Source organism: Macaca nemestrina, chromosome 11 (assembly GCF_043159975.1).
Source record: "Macaca nemestrina isolate mMacNem1 chromosome 11, mMacNem.hap1, whole genome shotgun sequence".
Lineage (NCBI taxonomy): Eukaryota > Metazoa > Chordata > Mammalia > Primates > Cercopithecidae > Macaca > Macaca nemestrina.
The window spans coordinates 124,821,961-124,844,744 of record NC_092135.1 but is presented as its reverse complement, the minus strand read 5'-3'; the positions used below and the strand labels follow the sequence as shown (position 1 = coordinate 124,844,744).

The window sequence follows — 22,784 nt, the reverse complement described above, 5'->3', positions numbered from 1 at the left end:
TCTTTTGTTTATAAATTACCCAGTCTCAGGTATTCTTTATAGCAGTGTGAAAACGGACTGAAACACTCTGAAAAGAGTAGTAGTCCTACAGGTTTAGAGTTTCTTTAAATTGAAATTCTTACCAATGCCTTAAGGACCAAAACACAAAACAAAATCAAGGTGTATACAGTGGAAAAAAAGAGATAAAATTGTTATTGTTTGTTGATGGTATGATCACAAATCTGAAAAAATTAAAAATTGGAAAAATTTTTAGAACAAATAAGAGAGTTAAATAAGACTGCTGGATGCAAAATCATTCTCTAAAAAATCAATAGCATTTCACAACAATATCCAACTAGAAAATGTAATAAAAAAAACCCACCCCATTCACAATGAGAACAAAAGTATAAAGTTTCTAGGAGCTAGCTTAACCAAAAATTCACAAGATCTTTATGGAGAAAATATTAATACAAGACATGAAAGATATTAAGAAAAGTGGAGAAATACCTATGCTCTTGGTTGTGACAAATTTCCCTACAATTTCATGGCAAACCTAATCAAGAGTACATTTTTATTTTTATTTTATTTTATTCTATTGTATTTTATTTTATTTTTTTGAGATAGGGTCTCACTCTGTCACCCAGGCTGGAGTGTAGTGGCGTGATCTTGGCTCACTGCACTCTCCACCTCCTGGATTCAAGTGATTCTTCTGCCTCAGCCTCCCAAGTAGCTGGGACTACAAGCACGCACAACCATGCCCAGCTAAGTTTTGTATTTTTAGTAGAGATGGGGATTCACCATGTTGGCCAGGCTGGTCTTGAACTCCTGATGTCAAGTAATCTGCCTGCTTTGACCTCCCAAAGTGCTGAGATTACAGGCATACACCACTACGCCTCGCCATACATTTATATTTTTAAAGGGAAGCTTAATAAACTTGTCCTTAAATGTACATGGAGGAATAAAAGTCTATAAATTATTAAGTCAGTTTAAGAAAGGGGACTAGAAGTAAGACTTGTCCTATAAAGTACTATGACATACTACATAGGCAGTAATAAAAAAGAAATATTTATACCAATTATACCAATAGAACAATGACACGAATAAAGAACTCAAGGCTGAAGCCTTGAATGTACGGTCCTTAATAAATTATACTTAAAGCTAAAGCTCCTGTATTAGTCAGAGTCCTCTAGAGAAACAGAACCAACAGAATGTGTGTTTATATAGAAAGAGATTTATTTTAAGGAACTGGCTCATGAGATTATGAAGGTTGGTAAATCTAAAATCTGCAGGATGGGACTGCAGGCTGAGGACTCACAGAAGAGTCACCAATATTGCAGCTCACGTCCAAAGTTCATCTGTTGCAGAATTCTCTCTTGCTTATGGGAGGTGGTCCTTTTGCTCTGTGCAGACCTTCAGCTGATTGGATAAGGCCTACCTACATTACGAAGGGCAACCTGCTTTAATCAAGGCCACCAATTTAAATGTTAATCTAATTCAAAACACCGCCACAGAAGTATCCAGAATAATGTTTGATCACATATTTGGAATCAATGGCCCAGCCAAGTTGACATGTAAATTTAACCTAATATTATAACTACATATCCAGTTAAGGTGGTAGTAAGAAAACTTGGAGAAAAATACAACTGGGTCCTTCCCTGATATCTCAAATAAAGGGGGATTCTAAATAGATTTAGTTAGAAAATTAAATCTAAGAAAAAACTCTTAACAGAAAAAATACAGAAAAATACCTTTGTTACCTAGAGCAGGGAAAGATTTTTAAAATAAAACTTCAAAAACAAGATCATAAACTAAAAACAAAAAAATTCTGAGAAATTTGATTAAATCAAAATTAAGGATTCCTGTTCAGCAAATATCATTATGACTAAAGTGGAAAAAATAATGACAGAATGAGAGAATATCTTTGCAATGTCTAAAGCTAAAGATTAATGCCTGGATTAATCAAGAAACCCTTGAAAATAAAAAGAAAAATACAATAAGTTCATTAGAAAAGCGGGCAAAGGATATGAAAAGATATAATACCTATGAGGATGCCCCCAAAACTAACCAGTAGCTGAAGAAAATTCACAATTAAATAACAGTGGTACATCAGTGTGCCCCTACTGGACTGACAATAATTAGAAAACTAAATAATCGGTGGACTTGGGGGAATAAAAATCCTTACGTACTGCTGGTGGGAGTGTAGATCGGTCAGATCTTCTGGAGAACAAGTTGGCACTACTTGTTCAAATTAAATAGACACATAGGCTATAATCTAGCAATTCTACCAAATGAATTCTCACATATGTTCCTTAGGAGCCATGGACAGGGGGTCAGATTAAATAGACACATAGGCTATGATCCAGCAGTTCCACCGGATAAAGCCTCACATGGGTTCCTAAGGAGGCATGCGCAGTGGTATTAACTGCATAGCCACTGGTGGCAAGAAGGTCACCCATCACAGGAAGAATAGTGATGTCACATCAAGTGGATCCACTCCTTGGAGTTGATTGCACCAATCAGAAGCTATGGATTAGATATTCACAAAGTGACATGGATGCATCTTAAACCATAGTGCTTGAGGGAAAAGATAACAAATAGAATGAGATTTATAACAGCGTCATTTGTGTAAATAAAAGAATGCATGCACTTTGCAGGTTACAGAGATTTTAAAAAAATATATACATTACACATATTAGAATGGTTGCCTATATAAGAGAGAAAGAGAATGAAAGGGAAAAGAGGGTGAAAAAAATACGTGTTTTTAAAAGTAAAAACATGGGCCTTGTGAAATGAATAGTAATGCTGTGTCATGAGTTAAGGGGCATGTATGACAAACCCAACCTTCTGTATCCGAGGCTTAAAAAACAAAACTAAACTAAAATGAAAACAGGCCCAATCCTATAAACAAAATACAAGTTTGTGAAAATGAAATCTTGGAAAGCCCCTGGCCCTGGATTCATAAAGTTCTCCCAAACCCTCACAGAGCAGATAACTCCAGTGTCACTCAGGTTGTGTCACGGCAGAATAAGGGAACGCTCCTAAATGCTTTTTAATGAGGCCAGGATGATACTGGCCTCAAAACCTGACAGAGCAGAAAGAGAGTGCCATAAACAATATTACATGGCTATCAGTGCAAAAATCCTATACAAAATACTGGCAAATAGGCTCCAGTAACACATAAAAGAATAATTCGCCATGATCAAGTGGGGTTTATTTTAGAAACATAAGCATAATTTAAAATCCAGAAGTTTAACATAATTTAGCAACCCAGTGGCTGAAACCATGAAGGTCATTTGTCTCAACATATGCAGAAAATATTTTTGATAATATTCAACATACATTTTTTAAATGAAAAAGATCCTTTAGTAAAAGAGAAATAGGAGCTTACCTCAACACACACACACACACACACACACACACACACACCATACACATCCCATACACACACCACCAAACCCACACCCCCACATACACACCATGCACACACCACACAACACACACACACCCCACATACACACACCACACACGTGCACACACACCATATACACACATCACACACATACCACACACACCACCACATACACACTCCCATAACCCACCCTCCCACACCCATACACACCACACCCACACACACATAGCACCACACACAAGCCACCCCCCCCACACCCACACACCACCACACACACATCCCACATACACACAATGCACCAACACAGACACCACACATACCACCACACACACACGACACACACACCACCACACACACCCACAACCCACTTGCCCTACAACCACACACACCACACTCACACCACCACATACCACACACACATCACATACACACACCACACACCACACATCCCACATATATGTACCACACACCACCACACACACACCATGCACACACATAACCCACTCCTTCCTACCCACACACACCACACATACCACCACACACCACACACACACAGCTCACATACACACACCACACATCACCACACACCACCGCACACACGCCATACACACACATAACCCACTCCTTCCATACCCACACACACCAGACACACCACCACACACAACACACACACACTCCACATACACACCACCACACACCACCACACACACAGCTCACATACACACACCACACATCACCACACACCACCGCACACACGCCATACACACACATAACCCACTCCTCTCATATCCACACACACCACACACACCACCACACACCACACACACACACCTCACATACACACACCACACACACCACACACACACACTCCACCACATAAACACACACACCACATACACCCCCCCCCCACACACACACACAGATATCACACATCCATACCACACATGCCATCATTATGCCTAGTGGAAAAACACTGGAAGAATTCCAGTAAAGATGAAAAGATATCATTAAATGTTATGTATAAGATTATAACATACATAACAACTATATTATGAGAATCAATAGCCTTTTTATAGATATTCGAAACCAGTATGAAAGTATAATGATAGAAAAGATACCATTTAAAATAGCTTCTAAAAAGATAAACTATCTATGTGTAAATTTAACAAGTAATATGCAAGCCAAATGTGAGAAAAACTTATAAATTCTGAGGAAGAAAACATAAGACTGAAATATATAAAAAGACATGCCACAATTTGGGTCTGGAAGGTACAACCTCATAACCGTGTCAATCCTCCTTAAATTAACCTGTGCATTTAACATTGTCCCAGTGAAAATACCAATTGTTTTGTTTTCCTATGTAGGAATATTTTTTTTCTAACATTTACATGGAAAATTATGCAAGTAAAAATAGCCAGAGAATTTCTGTCAGGAATGAATAATGGGGGAAGGGCTAACTATAAAAAACTAAAATACACTTATGTAAATTTTGTTTACGAATGAAGGGGCATTTCAAATCCATGGGGAATATATGGTTTACTCTATAAATGATTTTTCACCTATCAGATTAGCAAAAATTTCAAAAGTTAAAAACACAGTGGGTTGGCAACCCTTCCCTGCTGAAGAAAGTGTAAATTGGTACTGTATGAAAAGCAGTTTGGCATTAGGTATCAAAATTACAAACCCACATACCTTTGATTCCACAATCCTGTCTCATGAATTTTATGCAGTAAATGCATTAGCCAATGGGAGTACACACACGATTCTTTACTGCAGCATTGCATGTAATAAAGAAAGACTGGAAACCAGTCTAGTCATCAGTGGGACTAGTTATATAAATGATGATACGTACACACAATGAAATGTTACATACACACAATGAAATGTTATATCCCTATAAGGATAAGAATGAGGAAAATCTTTGTTATTGATGTGGAAAGATCTCCAAGGTGCATCATTTGAAAAAAGCAGGGTGCGTTGTATATCATCAGTGTGTAGAAAAGGAGACAAAAGAGATCCATTGTGTTGCCTTGCACATATAAATTTATAAACAGTGTCCAGAAGGATAGTAAGAAAGTGAAATCACAGCTACTGGTGCCTACATGTTTTAGGAGTCACCGAGAGATTTGGAACTGGGGTGAATGAAGGTTTTTTACAGTATACCCTTTTGTACACTTTCTTGTTTGAGTCACATTGATGTATCACCTGTTCAAAAAATCAAATAGATAACTTAAAAAGGAAGTTAAAAATTCTGTGCTAATATGATTATATGTATTCTCACTCTAAGTGACAATCTTTAAAATGTTCTTTTCTGGTACAGTGTTGCATTCAATTGAAAATAAATGAATGGTCACCATCATTTTGAAATTGTAACCATAGGACCTTTTGTCTGGAGTTGATTTTAATGATCATCTGATGAAATCCCAAGTAAGTGGTTTGTCTTGCCTATTGTCAGAGTCGGGCTAGAATTCAGGTGTCTTGCTTTTTCCTACTGATTCACTGAATTTATAGGGTTCGTTTTCTGCATTTTGGCTCCCTCATTTTTACTAAGGTGGTTCTTCCTCAGTGTTCATGGTGTAATAACTACTCCATCTGTCTCCCAAGCTTTTTCCCTGTGTGTAAAATTAGATCTCCAAATTTCATGACAAAAGACTGGAATGACAATCCAATTTACCTGCATACAGAAACGTTTTGCTTGGGGTCTTATCCTGAAATTATGTATCATATAATAACTCCAAGGAATTGGAATTTAACTGCTGAAGCCAAGAATTTTTGGCAATTTGGAAGCCCTGTGCAAGCATTCTGTTGTTTAAAATAATAATAATTAATAAAGCTAACATTTATTGGGCTCTCTCTATAAGCAGGGGATTGAGCTAAGTGCTCTACATGCATTAACTCATTTAATCTTCACAGCAGTCTTACAAGACAGACTACCATAAATCTATTCTACAGAGGAAGAGCCTGAGGCTTACAGAAGGTAACTTGTGCAAGTTCAGAACTGGACGGTGGTGGAACAGACTTGCAGACACAGAAAGCCTGACCCCAGAAGCACATTTTTCATTATTTTTCAGTTGTCTCTATCATAAGATTTTTTTCTTACATCTCTGAACACTGCTTTTCCTTTCCCGCTTCTCCTCTCACACCTACTGAGTTAGAAAGTTCTTCTTTGTGCTTTCATGAATTTCTGAATGCAGTGAGCTCTGCTGGCAGCTTACCAACAGTTCTCTTCCTTGACACTTTATCTAAGACTTCACTTAAGAAGGACTCAGAATGCTGCAAGGATATTTCTCTTTGCCAAATACCCAAATTTTAGCAAAAACAATTCTGTGTAAAAATGTTTTTGTTAACACATGCTTAATGTAGGTTATAGTCATAAGACTAATATGTTCATTTGTATGGATATTTTTCTTTAGAGAAATTAGTTATTAAGTATTGGAGTAAACTCAAATGCATTAAAAGTCACACATTATGACTTTTAAAAGAAATATCACTTGTGTTACTTTCAAGTAAAAATTGTAAGTCAAATACAGGCAATACTTTGTTGCCTTATAAGGACCTTAGGTTATCTCTTTCAATACATAGGATGACTTGTAACATACATACAAATAATATTTTAATTTTAGTAACTAATAGCTATTTAAGGTGTTTAAATACTTTTCTTTAGTGGCATATTTTTGCCACCTTTTATTTATAAAAATATAATTTATGTCCTTATGGAACAGGATGCTTACCTGGGATTTTTAATGCAGTGTCAAGATACAATAAATGCTCACACTGTGTACAAATGTCACTCAAAATTGACCAAAATACCTTATTTTAACAGCAAGAATGATAAAGCTCTTAAAATAAGACATAGGTATAAATCTTTATGACCTTATATTAGGCAATGATTTCTTACATATGACACCTAAAGCACAAACAAAGAAAAAATAGATAAATTAGACAACATCAAAATTTAACACCTTTGTGCTTCAAAGAATACTACCAATAAAGTGAAAAAACAACCTACAGAAAAAGATAAAAGATTTGTAAATCATATATTTGATTAATCTAGTGTTCAGAATGCATAAAGAACATTCGAGTCAACCATAAAAAGACAAATTACCCAATTAAAAAATAGCCGAGAATTTGATTAGACATTTCTCCAAAGAAGATACCTGAATGGCCAACAAGGATATGAAAAGATGCTCAACATATTAGTCATCAGAGAAATGCCAATTAAAATCACAAGATTCCACATCATACCCATGACAATGCCTATAATAAAAAAGACATTGATTTTGTATCCTGAGACTTTGCTGAAGTTGCTTATTAGCTTAAGGAGATTTTGGGCTGAGACAATGGGGTTTTCTAAATATACAATCATGTCATCTGCAAACTAGGGACAATTTGACTTCTTCTTTTACTAACTGAATACCCTTTATTTCTTTCTCTTGCCCGATTGCCCTAGCCAGAACTTCCAACACTATGTTGAATAGGAGTGGTGAGAGAGGGCATCCCTGTCTTGTGCCAGTTTTCAAAGGGAATGCTACCAGTTTTTGCCCATTCAGAATGATATTGGTGGCTGTGAGTTTGTCATAAATAGCTCTTATTATTTTGAGATACATTCCATCAATACCGAATTTATTGACAGTTTTTAACATGAAGGGCTGTTGAATTTTGTCAAAGGCCTTTTCTGTGTCTATTGAGATAATCATGTGGTTTTTGTCTTTGGTTCTGTTTATATGCTGGATTACATTTATTGATTTGCATATGCTGAACCAGCCTTGCATCCCAGGGATGAAGCCCACTTGATCAATCAATGTGCAAAAATCACAAGCATTCTTATACACCAGTAACAGACAGAGAGCCAAATCATGAATGAACTCCCATTCACAATAGCTTCAAAGAGAATAAAATACCTAGGAAGCCAACTTACAAGGGATGTAAAGGACCTCTTCTAGGAGAACTACAAACCACTACTCAGTGAAATAAAAGAGGACACAAACAAATGGAAGAACATACCATGCTCATGGATAGGAAGAATCAATATTGTGAAAATGGCTATACTGCCCAAGGTAATTTATAGATTCAATGCCATGCCCATTAAGCTACCAATGACTTTCTTCACAGAATTGTAAAAAAACTGCTTTAAAGTTCATATGGAACCAAAAAAGACCCCACATTGCCAAGACAATTCTAAGCAAAAAGAACAAAGCTGGAGGCATCACGCTACCTGACTTCAAACTATACTACCAGGCTACAGTAACCAAAACAGCATGGTACTGGTACCAAAACAGAGATATAGACCAATGGAACAGAACAGAGCCCTCAGAAATCATACCACACATCTACAGCCATCTGGTCTTTGACAAACCTGACAAAAACAAGAAATGGGGAAAGGATTCCCTATTTAATAAATGGTGCTGGGAAAATCGGCTAGTCATAAGTAGAAAGCTGAAACTGGATCCTTTCCTTACTCCTTATACGAAAATTAATTCAAGATGGATTAGAGACTTAAATGTTACACCTAAAACCATAAAAACCCTAGAAGAAAACCTAGGTAATACCACTCAGGACATAGGCATGGGCAAGGACTTCATGTCTAAAATACCAAAAGCAACAGCAACAAAAGTCAAAATTGACAAATGGGATCTAATTAAACTAAAGAGCTTCTGCACAATAAAAGAAAATGCCACCTACAGAATGGGAGAAAGTTTTTGCAATCTACTCATCTGACAAAGGGCTAACATCCAGAACCTATAAAGAACTCAATCAAATTTACAAGAAAAAAAACAAACAACCCCATTAAAAAGTGGGCAAAGGATGTGAACAGACACTTCTCAAAAGAAGACATTCATAAAGCCAACAGACACATGAAAAAATGCTCATCATCACTCGCCATCAGAGAAATGCAAATCAAAACCACAATGAGATACCATCTCACACCAGTTAGTATGGCAATCATTAAAAAATCAGGAAACAACAGGTGCTGGAGAGGATGTGGAGAAATAGGAACACTTTTACATTGTTGGTGGGACTGTAAACTAGTTCAACCATTGTGGAAAACAGTGTGGCGATTCCTCAAGGATCTAGAAGTAGAAATACCATTTGACCCAGCCATCCCACTACTGGGGATATACCCAAAGGATTATAAGTCATGCTGCTATAAAGACACATGCACACATATGTTTATTGCAGCACTATTCACAATAGCAAAGACTTGGAATCAACCCAAATGTCCATCAGTGACAGACTGGATTAAGAAAATGTGGCACATACACACCATGGAATACTATGCAGCCATAAAAAAGTATGAGTCCGTGTCCTTTGTAGGGACATGGATGCAGCTGGAAACCATCATTCTCAGCAAACTATCGCAAGGACAGAAAACCAAACACCGCACGTTCTCACTCATAGGTGGGAACTGAACAATGAGATCACTTGGACACAGGAAGGGGATCGTCACACACAGGTTCCTATTGTTGTGGGGTGGGGAGGGATAGCATTAGGAGATATACCTAATGTAAATGGTGAGTTAATGGGTGCAGCACACCAACATGGCACATGTATACATATGTAACAAACCTGCACGTTGTCCACATGTACCCTAGAACTTAAAGCACAAAATAAATAAATAAATAAATACATAAAAATAAAAAAGACAAACAAGAAGTGTTAGCAAGGATATAGAGAAGTCAGAATCCTCATACCTTGGGACTGTAAAATGGTTGCAGCCATTTAAAAAACAGCCTGGCATTTTCTCAGAATCTCAACATAAAGTTATCATGTCATCCAGCAATTCCATCCTAGGTATATACTTAAGAATTGAAAACATACATACACACAAAAACTCTTATGTATTATTTACAATAAGCCAGGTTCTGGAGGCTACATCCTCAACATATTTAGGGCACCAGTATTCAGCCAACCACTGTTTGCAGGATCAAAAGCTTCCTCATGGGTACATCTGAGCCCTTCTTTTAAGGCATGGATATAATCACCGTGCCAGCAAGCTGTGCTATTCTAGAGGCCCCAAGGAGGAGTTCATCTACTTTTCTGAAGGCCTAATTTATACCCACAGAGGGGCTTGGGAACCAGGTTAGATTTTTATCCGTAACAACTACTACCACTACTTTATATTCAGTCTGCATGACTAACCGGAATAAGCAGTGTTTGCCTGAGTTTGTGTGGAAATGGAGGGAAAGAAAAAAAAGATGATTGGTGATCCCTTTCTCTTCTCTTGTGCCCTTTGTTTTTCCAAATGCAAGTCTAATCACCTTGCAGGAGCGCTGACAAGAAGCCCTGCTGCCTGGGATCCTCCAGGGATCCTGTATGAGGCTGTGGCCTTCGCTACTTTCCACTCCACAACATAGAGCCCCATCTATGACACTGACTAGTACATTCCCTCTCAGACTTCTTGCCATGAGCCCTTAGTGCATGTGACCTACGGTACTAGGGATGCTATACGGAGGAGGGGTGAGTGAGGCCTATAGTTGGATATTGTGAATTCCAGATGATGTCAGACAAAGAACCAGCTTAATGCTTAACATGGTTTGGTTGTGTCCCCACCCAAATCTCATCTTGAATTCCTAGGTGTTGTGGGAGGGACCCAGTGGGAGGTAACTGAATCATGGGGGCAAGTCTTTCCTGTGCTATTCTCATGATACTGAATAAGTCTCATGAGATCTGATGGTTTTTCAAAGCAGAGTTCCCCTGCACAGGTTTTCTTTTTGCCTGCTGCCATTCATGTAAGACATGACTTGCTCCCACGTAAGACATGACTTGCTCCTCCTTGCCTCCTACCATGATTGTGAGGCTTCCCCAGCCATGTGGAACTGCAAGTTCATTAAACTTCTATCTTTTGTAAATTGCTCAGTCTCTAGTATGTCTTTATCAGCAACGTGAAAACAAACAGATACAAGGCTTAAGCACCCAGGCTCTGGAGTTAGATTGCCTGGGTCTAAATCTGGACTGTATGATCTTGGGCAAGTCGGAAAACCTTGGAATGTCTCAGTTGCCTTATCTATAAAATGGAGACAATTGCAGTTTCTAGTTCTAGGGTTGCTGCAAGGATTGAATGAGATAATCTGAGTCAAGCTTTCAGCATGGTGCCTGGCATCTAGAAGCACTCAACTCATGATAGCTCTTCTGGATAATGTGTCCCCCCTTGGGGACTCTTAGGACATGGATTTGCTGGTTGATTCACCAAGGTTATGCTGACAATATGTGTGTGAGAAGAAATGTACTGAGTCTCATCTTTAGTCTTGTGGACAGAGACTATTTACAGGAGGCAATGCTATGAGGAAGGGAGAAATGTATAAAATTTAGACCCAAACTTCCTGGTACATAGCATGTGAAAGAGATGATAAAACAAATATAAAAGTTTTTTTGTTTTTTTTTGTTTGTTTGTTTTTATAATTGTCACAAGGCTAAGGCAGCTGGGTCATACTGTAAGAATCGAGAGGAAACCAGAGCGATCTGGGGCTATGGGAAGGAGGGACAGCTTCCTACAGAATGCAATGCTCCAACAACTTGTATATCTCTGTGCATGCCATTCTTTTGATTCTCTGAATTTGTTTCCTTTTCTGATTAGTTGATGTCCATGTATAGTGAAGCGTGCTACATGGAAAGATGATTGGGAGCCGATTCCATAAGGACAGAGCTTGCTGACTTGCAGGCCTCACAGGAGAGTGTTCAGTAGGACCATCAGCCAGAGCAGTTGGCTTCTCCAGAGAAATGTCTTCCCATCTCCTGCCTGAGCCAGGAAGAGGTGGATATAACAACCCGGAAACTGAGTTTCAAAGCTAAGTAGGAAAAGGAGGCTGATGAAGGTGTCTGCCCATTCACTTCACCTTCCTGTGTCCAGGAAGTTGCCTTCCTCTCTCAAGCTCCTCGGATGGCCTCTTCAAATCAGGGTGACTGTATTAGCTTCCCAGGGCAAAATGCCACAAACTGGGTGGCTTAAAACATAAACGTATTCTCTCACAGTTCTGGAGAACAGAAGTTCCAAATTAAGATTTCAGCAGGGTGGTTTCCTGCTGGAAGGTCTGAAGTAGAGTTCCACGCCTCTCTCCTGGCTTCAAGTGGCTGCTGGCCATCCTTGGTGTTCCTTGGCTGGTGGCAGCACAGTCGCCGGTCTCTGCCTTCATCTTCGCATGGCCTTCTCCCCTGTGTCTCTGTCTGCATCTTTCTTTTTTTTCTTTTTCTTTTTTTTTTTTTTTTTTTGAGACAGAGTCTTGCTCTGTCACCCAGGCTGGAGTGCAGTGGTGCGATCTTGGCTCACTGCAACCTCCGCCTCTGGGTTCAAGCAATTATCCTGCCTCAGCCTCCCTAGTAGCTGGGATTACAGGCATGTGCTACCACACCCAGCTAATTTTTGTATTTTTAGTAGAGACGGGGTTTCTCCATGTTGGCCAGGCTGGTCTTGAATTCCTGACTTCAAGTGATCCACCCGCCTTGGCCTCCCAAGCTGGGATTACAGGCGTGAGTCACCACACTCAGCCCATCTTTCTGTCTAAGAGCTCTTCTCTTTTGATTCAGGGCCCATTCTATTTCAGAGTGATAGCATCTCGAGATCCTTGCCTTTATAATACCTACCAAGACCCTTATACTAAGGAAGGTCACATTCTGAGGTTCTAGGTGGATGGATAGCTTGCAGGGAACACAATTCAACCCAATACAGTAAACGCATAGTTTTCTTTCAAACTAAGACATGTTTGGAATCTACAAATACTAAACTGGACGGAATGCCACATAGTAAGTATCCTTGCCTGGGCACAGTGGGCTGTATGGCCGCCCTCCAGCTAACCACTCTCCCCGCATTTTCCCCCGGGAGGGATGAGGAACAGCTGCAGGCCCTGTGGGTTGAAAAAGTGAATGCAGAGGTTGAACTATTCTTAATACAGACTGTCAGAGGCACTAGTGTCTCTCATTTTTGAGTTTTCCCAATGATCTCTTACAAAAATGCACTCGCTTCTTGTTGAGTCCTCTCTTTCAAGACCACAGAAGTTGAGACCCAAGTCACTTTCCACTTGTCCATCTGCTTTCCCTCTTCTAAACTTGTAATTTTTTTAATTAAAAAAAAATTTTTTTTCAGACAGTGTCTCGCTCTGTCGCCCAGGCTGGAGTGCAGTTTTGTGATCTCAGCTCACCGCAACCTCTGCCTCTCGGGTTCAAACAATTCTGCGTCAGCCTCCTGAGTAGCTGGGATTACAGGCAGGCAACACCATGCCTGGCTCATTTTTGTACTTTTAATAGAGATGTTCGTTTCACCATGTTGGTCAACTGGTCTCAAACTCTTGACCTCAAGTTATTGGCCTGCCTTGGCCTCCCAAAATGCTGGGATTATAGGCATGAGCCACCGTGTCCAGCCTTCTAAACTTTTTTTGATATCCTTTCCTGTTATTCTCCTTTCTTTCCTCTTTATTAACCGTTTTACTGTCATGTCAGTAGAAAAATGACAGTGAGGAACATGGTTCTTCAGGAGTGGGAAAGGAGTGGAGATAAGTCTGTGTGCCCCATCTATTTTCATGTAGAAAGATGTGTGCAATAGAAAACTGCATTTTGATTTTATCTTGCATATTAAAACATAAGACACGAATAAATGTAAGGGAAACTTCAGCAATAAGTTTCAAAATTTCCAAGAAAACTACAATATACTACAATAATTAAATATCACTCCAATAGATTCTTTTTAGAGCGATATTTGATGTTATTGAGGATATGGGAGAATAAGAAGTCTCACACACCGCTGGTGAAATACAAATCAGCAGACTTTTCTAAAGAATAATTTGACATCAGCTTCCAAATACCTGAAAAATGTGCATAGCCATTTACCCGGTTTCAACTCTAGGAAGTTATCCAGAAGAAAAATAAAAAAAAGATTTGCTAAAGTCTTATACATGAGAATATGTATCACAAAAATTGCATAAGTCAAAATCATTCCAAATATGAGAATGGGAATAGTTACATAAATTAGAGGGTGTCCATATGATATAGCAGTCCATGCATCCATTAAGTATCATGTTTTAAAAGAATGTTTAATGATATTGCCAGATACCATGATATTATTTAAAATTTAAAAGGCAGGTTACAAAGGAGTGTGTTCCTATTGACTCCCAATTTTTAAAAAATGTTATGCATTGTTGGCCGGGCGCGGTGGCTCACGCCTGTAATCCCAGTACTTTGGAAGGCCAAGGCGGGTGGATCACGAGGTCAGGAGATCGAGACCATCCTGGCTAACACAGTGAAATCCCGTCTCTACTAAAAATACAAAAAACTAGCCGGGCATGGTGGCGGCACCTGTGGTCCCAGCTACTCGGGAGGCCGAGGCAGGAAAATGGCGCGCACCCATGGGGCGGAGCTTGCAGTGAGCTGAGATCACACCACTGCACTCCAGCCTGGGCCACAGAGCGAGACTCCGTTTCAAAAAAATAAATAAATAAAAATAAATAAAAATAAAAATGTTACGCATTGTAAATGCAAGGCAGCTTGGGTATATGTCAGAATGTTAAAGTTTAGCATCTCTGAGTGATGAGATCATAAGTAGTATTAATTGCTATTTTTGTGTTGCTCTGCTTCTATATTTCCCATACTAAACATGTATTAATGTGCACTGCTGCTATATTAAGAAACAAACACAACAAGGCAATTTGTATTTGTCAATACAAAAAATGAACACAGTGACAGGAAAAAAAATAATCTGAGTTCTTATCCCTTCCCCTTGTGCAGTGTTCTTTGCACGGTAGAAGGTTAAGCTATTTAGGGAATGGAATCTATACGTACTCCCCAGGGAAGACAGCCCTGTTCCTACCAGCTGTCCCCTCTGAATCAAGGCATCTGCTTTGCAGACTTTCTGACCCCAGAATGTTTCTCTAAGCTTGGCTCGTTCACATGTCAGTAAACTCTTTGGTCCTCGGGGCTGAAAGAGATTGCTTTTCTTTTCACTACTAATTTAGAGAAAAATTTTGAACAGTCTTTTGTATTCCCTTTCTTTCCTTCTGTAGTGAGCTCCTTCTACAAGTCACCTAGTTGAGAGGACAGCAGTAAGTTGCGACCACTTATTGTACAGCGATTTCAGTAGTTGTACCTACTGCCATAGGTTGTGACATGACATTCTTTCTTAATGTGCAGTCATTAACCTTGTCCCAAAAGCTAATCTTTTGGTTAGATAAATAATCTTGAACTTATTCCGCTTCGGGTATTAATCAAGTATTTGAGGCTTCTTTTTTCCCTCAAAGGTATTGATTGAATGGCTCCCTACAATAATAATAATAATAATAATAATAATAATAATAATAATAATAAAAACCCAGCCACCTAACTCTCCCTTTATCCCATATCTTATCTCCCCTAATCCTATTAACCAGAGCTGAGATGCTATATAATTTCTGATACTTGTATTATTGTGCCTATTCCTGTTTTCACCTAACTTATTACGCTTTCAAGGCACCCTCCTCCTGCTCAACTTAGTTTCTTGCTCAGTTTTTATGTGTGTGTGTGTGTCTGTGTGTGTGCAGGTATGTGTTTTAAAACACACAGCCAAACAGGCAAATAGTAGAACAATTAGATATGTTTGTGCATACTTGATAATCTCTTTGGGTTTAAAAAGGTAAGACTCCTTGTTCAAGATATTTCATGAGCATTTCTATATTGCTCTTCTTTTTGTGTCCTTAGATTCTGAGACGAAAATTAGGACATGTGGTTTGATAAAGCATTTTTCCCCTAATGTTTAAATATCTATTTGTTCAAAATACAAATAAGAGATACAAATCAAAGAATAATTTAGTTTAAAAGTTACTTGTGTTGATAATAATAAAGTGAGATAACATCTAGACCGTTTTAGCAAACCCGTGGCACCCGGCTATTGGATTGTTACCCTTCATTTGATGAGTGTGTGTGTGTGTCCTGGTGTATTATGTTCAGAGATGCTCAATCTACTTTGTATACAAGTAGCATTATATAAATAATTCCATGGATATTATAATATGTAATATCTCAAACCACAGTTTACATTTGCCTAATCAACTCATTAACTTATCAGCTCCAAACACATTTAACACTGAGCAGCAATTGTCCATGGCAGGCTATTGCTTGCTATTCTCAGCTGCCAGACGAAGGAATGCTAAAAAGAGCCTTTGTAGATTGGGAAACCTATGCTTTAAAAGAAATGACGCTGCCTACAAGGAACACAGAGCAGGCATTTTTAGAACAAGAGTTCCAGATTCCTGTGACTCAGGTGAGTGTGTTACTCTCCTGCCTGCTCCAATGTTTATCTGATTATGGGAGTTGCTCATTAGAAATAATTTATTTTAAAAAGTGAACTATAGGAAAGTATAGGAAAGTATAAAGAAAAATCACTGAATTTCAGCACTCAGAGACAACTTCTGTTGACATTTTGACTTATTATCTTTTAATAATTTTCTGTAGCTATATAATTTTGTATCCTGCTTTTTTTTTTTTTTTTTTTTTTTTTTACTTAACATAAAATGTCAAGCATTTTTCTATTTAACTAAATGCTCTCAAGGACATATTTTTTTTTTTTTAACTGTGCAAACTCCAAAATGTTAGAGCTGTTTATTTTGCTAACCAGTGTTTATGAGGTGACTAAGGTAGTGCCTGGACACGGTAGGCAATTAATAGAGAGTAACCAAGTGTTCGTATATATTAATGAATGAGCTTTAATTAGCTTATTTACTCTTTAGTTGTGGACAATATTTTAAAATAAATAATATTGCCATGAATACTTTTGGACATATTTATAAATCACCTGCTTTGGGGGTTCTTTCCTGAAAATTGATTTCCTAAAATTATAACTACCAAGTCATACAGCACAAACTTTGTTATGGCCCTTGATGCAAACGGTTTTTCACTTATAGTGCCTAGCTTCAAGAAGACCAGTAGATTATGGATGAAAATAATTTCTATGGATAGAACACAAGCAACCAGTTAATAAGATAATCAAACTATGACTTTGCTGAAATAATTTAACCAAGATAGCTTACTAGTCAGAGATAGTAAGAAACAGTTGTCCATGTGTCCACATGTTCATCCTACATTTAACATTAGGAGGATTTATTCATTTATTCAATAAATACATACTGTGTGCTAATAATGAATTATGTACTAAGCCCCGGGAAAAACCACAGTGAGGACTGTCTCCGGCTTTATGAGGCTTATAGCTGAGTTGGGGAGATAGAGGCCTCTGAAGAAGTAGGTGCCATCTGGGAGTACTGAGTCAGAGGGAGACCTCAGGGTTCATTTCTTTGATTAATTTGGGAAAACACATGTAATTTGCCCATTTCATAACATTTAGTGGTTCTTCTCAGGGAAGGGATATTCAACATCATCAGAATTTGGAGAGGAATGAGAGTTAGTGTGAAGCACATATGAATTCAAATCAATAGTTAGAAACAGACATCTGAATAGACTCAGTAGGAAAACTCCAGCAACTGGCTGGGAGCAGTAGTTCACACCTGTGATCCCAGCACTGTGGGAGGCTGGGGAGGGTGGATCACTTGAGGTCAGGAGTTCAAGACCAGCCTGACCAACATGGTTAAACCCTCTCTCTATTAAAAATATGAAAATCACCTGGGCATGGTGGCAGGTGCCTGTAATCCCAGCTACTTGGAAGCTGAGGCTGGAGAATCACTTGAACCCGGGAGGTGGAGGTTGGAGTGAGCTGAGATTGCACCACTGCGCTCCAGCCTGGGTGACAGAGCGAGACTCCATCTCAAAAAAAAAAAAAAAAAAAAAAAAAGGAGAAAAACTCCAGCAGCTCTAGCCTGGGCAACAGAGACTCTGTGTCTGAAAAAAGAGAGAAAGAGAAATGGAAAAGCTCCAACAGAAGTCTTGGTGGTGATCGTTTAACTTCCCAAGGCCTTGGTTTTTCACCTATAAAATAAAGAACTAAAATTTCAAGCCCAGCTCCAACCCTCCTCGAAATCTAAGCTTCAAGGGTCTCTGCCTACTGGTTTAGAGATAACCTCCACACTGCCTCATAATATTCACTGCTCCCTAAAGGCAGAACTTCAAGGTCCTAGACAAATGAGACTTAAGAATCTTCCTGGCCGGGTGCGGTGTCTCACACCTGTAATCCCAGCGCTTGGGGAGGCCGAGGAGGAGGGCAGATCACGAGGTCAGGAGATCGAGACCATCCTGGCTAACACGGTGAAACCCTGTCTCTACTAAAAAATACAAAATTACCCGGGCGTGGTGGCGGGCACTTGTGGTCCCAGCTACTCGGGAGGCTGAGGCAGGAGAATGGCAGGAACCCGGGAGGCGGAGCTTGCAGTGAGCCGAGAGTGCACCACTCCACTCCAGCCTGGGCGACAGAGCGAGATTCCATCTCAAAAAAAAAAAAAAAAAAAAAAAGAATCTTCCTGAGCTACCCCATGATTACCTTCTTCAAAATATTTGTCTTTATAATCAATTGGCAAAATCATGTCCCCATCCACCTTGTGCGCACTCATCTGAACAGCACATCCATTTCTCTCTGGTGTGTTGGCCACACTCAGCCTAGAGCATCCCGGAGCACATAGCTGATTCTCTGTACACTATTCCTCAGCTTAGAGTGTGCCTTAGAATGAAAAAATGACAGATTTCTACTGTCGTATAAATATTGATGCATAACTTGTTTGTTTATTTGTTTGTTTTTGAGACAGAGTCTCACTCTGTTGCAGAGGCTGGAGTGCAGTGGCGTGATCTTGGCTCACCGCAACCTCCGTCTCCTGGGTTCAAGAGATTCTCAAGCCTCCACCTCTGGCGTAGTTGGGATTATAGGTGTGTGTCACCATGCCCAGATAATTTTTGTAGTTTTTAGTAGAGACAGGATTTCGCCATGTTGGCCAGGCTGGTCACAAACTCCTGACCTCAAGTGATACACCTGCCTCGGCCTCTCAAAGTGCTAAGATTACAGGTGTGAGCCACTGTGCAGGCTGATACATTGTATCTCTCTTTTTTTTTTCTGATGTGGAGTCATAGAGGATGCTTCATGCATGTCCCCTCCTAGATGAGCAGTAGCCTGGGACACTTGTTGGATGGTACTGAGAGGGCCAGGGATGGCCATCTCATGCCCTTGGTGCTAATGCTTAGTAACTGAAGGAAGTAGCGTCTAGGGTAGAACAGAAATAAAATCAGATAAAACCATCTAGCTTCATTTGTCAATCTGAAGGATGCATGCACAGAAAATAGTCCAGTCAATAGGAGGGAAACCAGGTGAGTCAAGATGGTTGGGAGTGGCTGTGGGGGTCTCTGTAGCAGCCTTTTCCAGGCACCTTATCACCACTAGGGATGGCAGAGAGCTACCACTAAGGCAACAACTGGACCTGGCCAACTATTAACTGACTAGAACAGTCCTAGCAGGCAGGATCCTGACTGGCTGGAAGCCAGCAGCAGATTTCCCTGGAACTGTCACACCAGCTCAGAGCCAAGGAGCATACGGGGGAGCCCCTGAGTCATCTGTGTTCTGTTGAAGCGCTTCAAGAGACACTGTGCAATGCTCACAGTTGGGTATTGAGTGACACCAAATGACTTTGTTTGGCCTGCTGTATAAACTATCATTACAATAGATTTTACTTGATTGTAATACACTTCCTTAGGATACTGTGTCGCTAGGAAGCTCATTAACGGGGAGTTGATGTCAGCCTTCAGGGCTGCTCAATGGATAGCCTTTGTCCAACCATTCTGGACAGATGACCAGGATGACAGACCGCTAGACTGCTCTGGTTTGGAGGTCCTAACAGTCATTAAGAGAACGAATGAAGTTGAGTTAAAAGAGAGAAAACGTCTCCTTCATGAGATATTCGAAGAAACCGGCATTCCTCATATTCCCCTCCCCTCCTCGGGCCCACCCTCCCCACCCACTTAAAAGCCAGCAAGAAAGTGATGCCTCTACACAACCGTGATCATGCCAGGGAGGCTGTACAGTCATCTCACTTGTCCTTGTGTGTTTGGACGACTTGAACTTTTACTCTTTCTTCATGTTAATAACTCTAGGGCTAAATTAGTACTGTGTACTACTTTAAAATTTTCCTGTGGGAACCTGCACCATCTCTTCTTGGACTAGCTGTCCTTCCTTTAGTGAATAGTAGCAAATATGCTACCCAGTTTCAAAGCCATATTTGGTGACTTCTCTACGATCCAGTCAGAAGTGACAAAAGGGGTAATGTGGCCAGCTTTATCTGACTTTTGATAAGAAATGTAATTCTTTTTCAAGAAAAGTTTGCCAAATGTTTACATTAAAAAATAAATATATCGGCCTGGTGTGGTGGTTCACCCCTGTAATCCCAGCACTTTGAGAGGCCAAGGAGGGTGGATCATGGGGTCAAGAGATCGAGACCATCCTGGCCAACATGGTGAAAACCTGTCTCTACTAAAAATACAAAAATTAGCTGGGTATGGTGGCATGCGCCTACAGTCCCAACTACTCGGGAGGATGAGGCAGGAGAATCACTTGAACCTGAGAGGTGGAAATTGCAGTGAGCCGAGATCGCACCGCTGCACTCCAGCCTGCCCACAGAGCGAGATTCCGTCTCAAAGTAAATAAATAAATAAATAGCAAATGCCATTTTACCCAAATTAGTACAAGCTATGTTTTGAATTTAGTGATGAATTGTTTACCTGAATGAAGATTTATTCAATAATCAACAAACATCAATTGATTTCTCACTGCTGGCTTAGAGTTGTGTTAAATCCTATGAGGTTTGTATTGATAAATGAGATAACTCTTGCTTTCCAATAACTCACAGTCTCTTGAGGGAGACATATTATAAAACATTAGTGTGACAGAGTGATTCATATTTGGGTGTAAGGAAGCACAGGGGCATATGGAGTCACCTTGGGGACTCTGGAAAGGGAACATCCACCTCAGAAGAGAACCCACTGAAATGCCAAGGACTTCTACAACCACTTGTATGAATCCTTGTTTCTTTGAGCATATTCCATGGTCTCTACATGTTACGTGGGTTGATATCCCATTCTCTTCAGGTTTTTCCTCAAATATCATCCTCCTATTGAGGCCTTCCCTGACCACCCTATTTAAAATTGTACCCTCTGCCTGGGCCCCCACTCCATCTTCCCCAATCCTCTTCCATGTCTTTTTCTTTCTACGTAGCACCTGTCACTATCTGACATCATATCTATTTTACTTTTTGTTATTGTTATTATTAATCAACTATGTCCCTCTTCCCCTCACTAAAAAGGTAATCTCTAGTCTTTCACAGCGGTATTCTCAGCATCTGGAATCATGGCTGTCATACAGGAGGTGCCCAATAAATATTTGTTGGCTGAAAGCAAGGATGAAAGTTGTATCATTTGTGCAAAGTTAAGAATATATCCAATGGCCTAGGTGTTTTTCTTTTATTTTTTACATATCCAAAAAATTTTAAGAAGAAAATATTAGATACAAGTGAGGTGAAAACGAGTCATCTTGCAACTGATAAATTAATACATGTTTATTTAGTGTCCACTGCATCAGAGGCATAGTGAATATAATAAAGTCCAACAGAGATCTTTGCCTTCAAATATTTTACAATTTAATTGGGGAAGAAGACATGAAACAACGTATGAAAAGATAAATAACAGGGTTTGAGGACCAATATAGAAAAAGAATATGAGACATTTCTGGTAGAAAAAGAGAACTAGCTAAAGGAATATTGTCTTAGTCTGGTTTGCTATAATGAAAGTGTTATGGACTGGGTAGCTTATAAACAATAGGAATATATTGTCATAGGTCTGGAGGCTGGAAATTTGAGGCCACGGTGCTAGTAAGTTTGGGTTCTGGTGAGGGTCCTCTTCTAGGCTGCAGATTTCCTACTTCTTATTTTATGCTCATGTGGTGGAAAAAGGGTTACAGAGTTCTCTAGGGACTCTTATGAGGGCACTAATTCCATTCCTGAGGGCTCTACTCTTATGACCTTAATTATCTCCTACAGGCCCCACCTCCTACTACCATCACATTGGTGGTTAGGATTTAAACATATAAATTTGGGGGGGACTCAAACATTCAGTCCATAACAAATATCGAATCAGCTTTGGCTATGAGTTGACAAAGAGTAGGATTCTTCATCAGGAAAAGTTTCCTGGAAAATACAAAACTTAACCTTTGGTGCCAGATTTAAGGAGAAAGAGATGAGACCTATGGGGCAGGGATGATGGTGGTAGAGGGGTAGTGTGTGTCTGAGGGCACATCAGTTGTGGGGAAGACTGTGCAAAGTTGTGGCACTGGGAAGCGCACCATGGCATGAAACAGTCATTAGGTGTTTACCTGTGGGTTCTTTAGAAATGTTTTCTTGGGAAACTGTAAACTAAAAACTCATCCCAACGATATTATCTTTGCCCCAACTATTTTGAAATGGCTCTCTGAAAATGATCTTCAGAGACTGACTTGTTCTTCTGAACTTTCCTGCTGCCTAAG

General features: G+C 39.6%; 1 long non-coding RNA gene across 1 annotated transcript in view; it reads left to right on the top strand.

Annotated features, from left to right (window-relative positions):
* Nucleotides 1-16,557: 16,557 nt before the first annotated feature.
* The window catches only part of LOC105473989 (uncharacterized), a 101,505-nt gene continuing 95,278 nt past the window's right edge, over nucleotides 16,558-22,784 (top strand). The window contains exon 1 of the long non-coding RNA XR_003016283.2: nucleotides 16,558-16,607. This is a non-coding gene — a long non-coding RNA (uncharacterized lncRNA). The remainder of the gene's footprint in view (nucleotides 16,608-22,784) is intronic.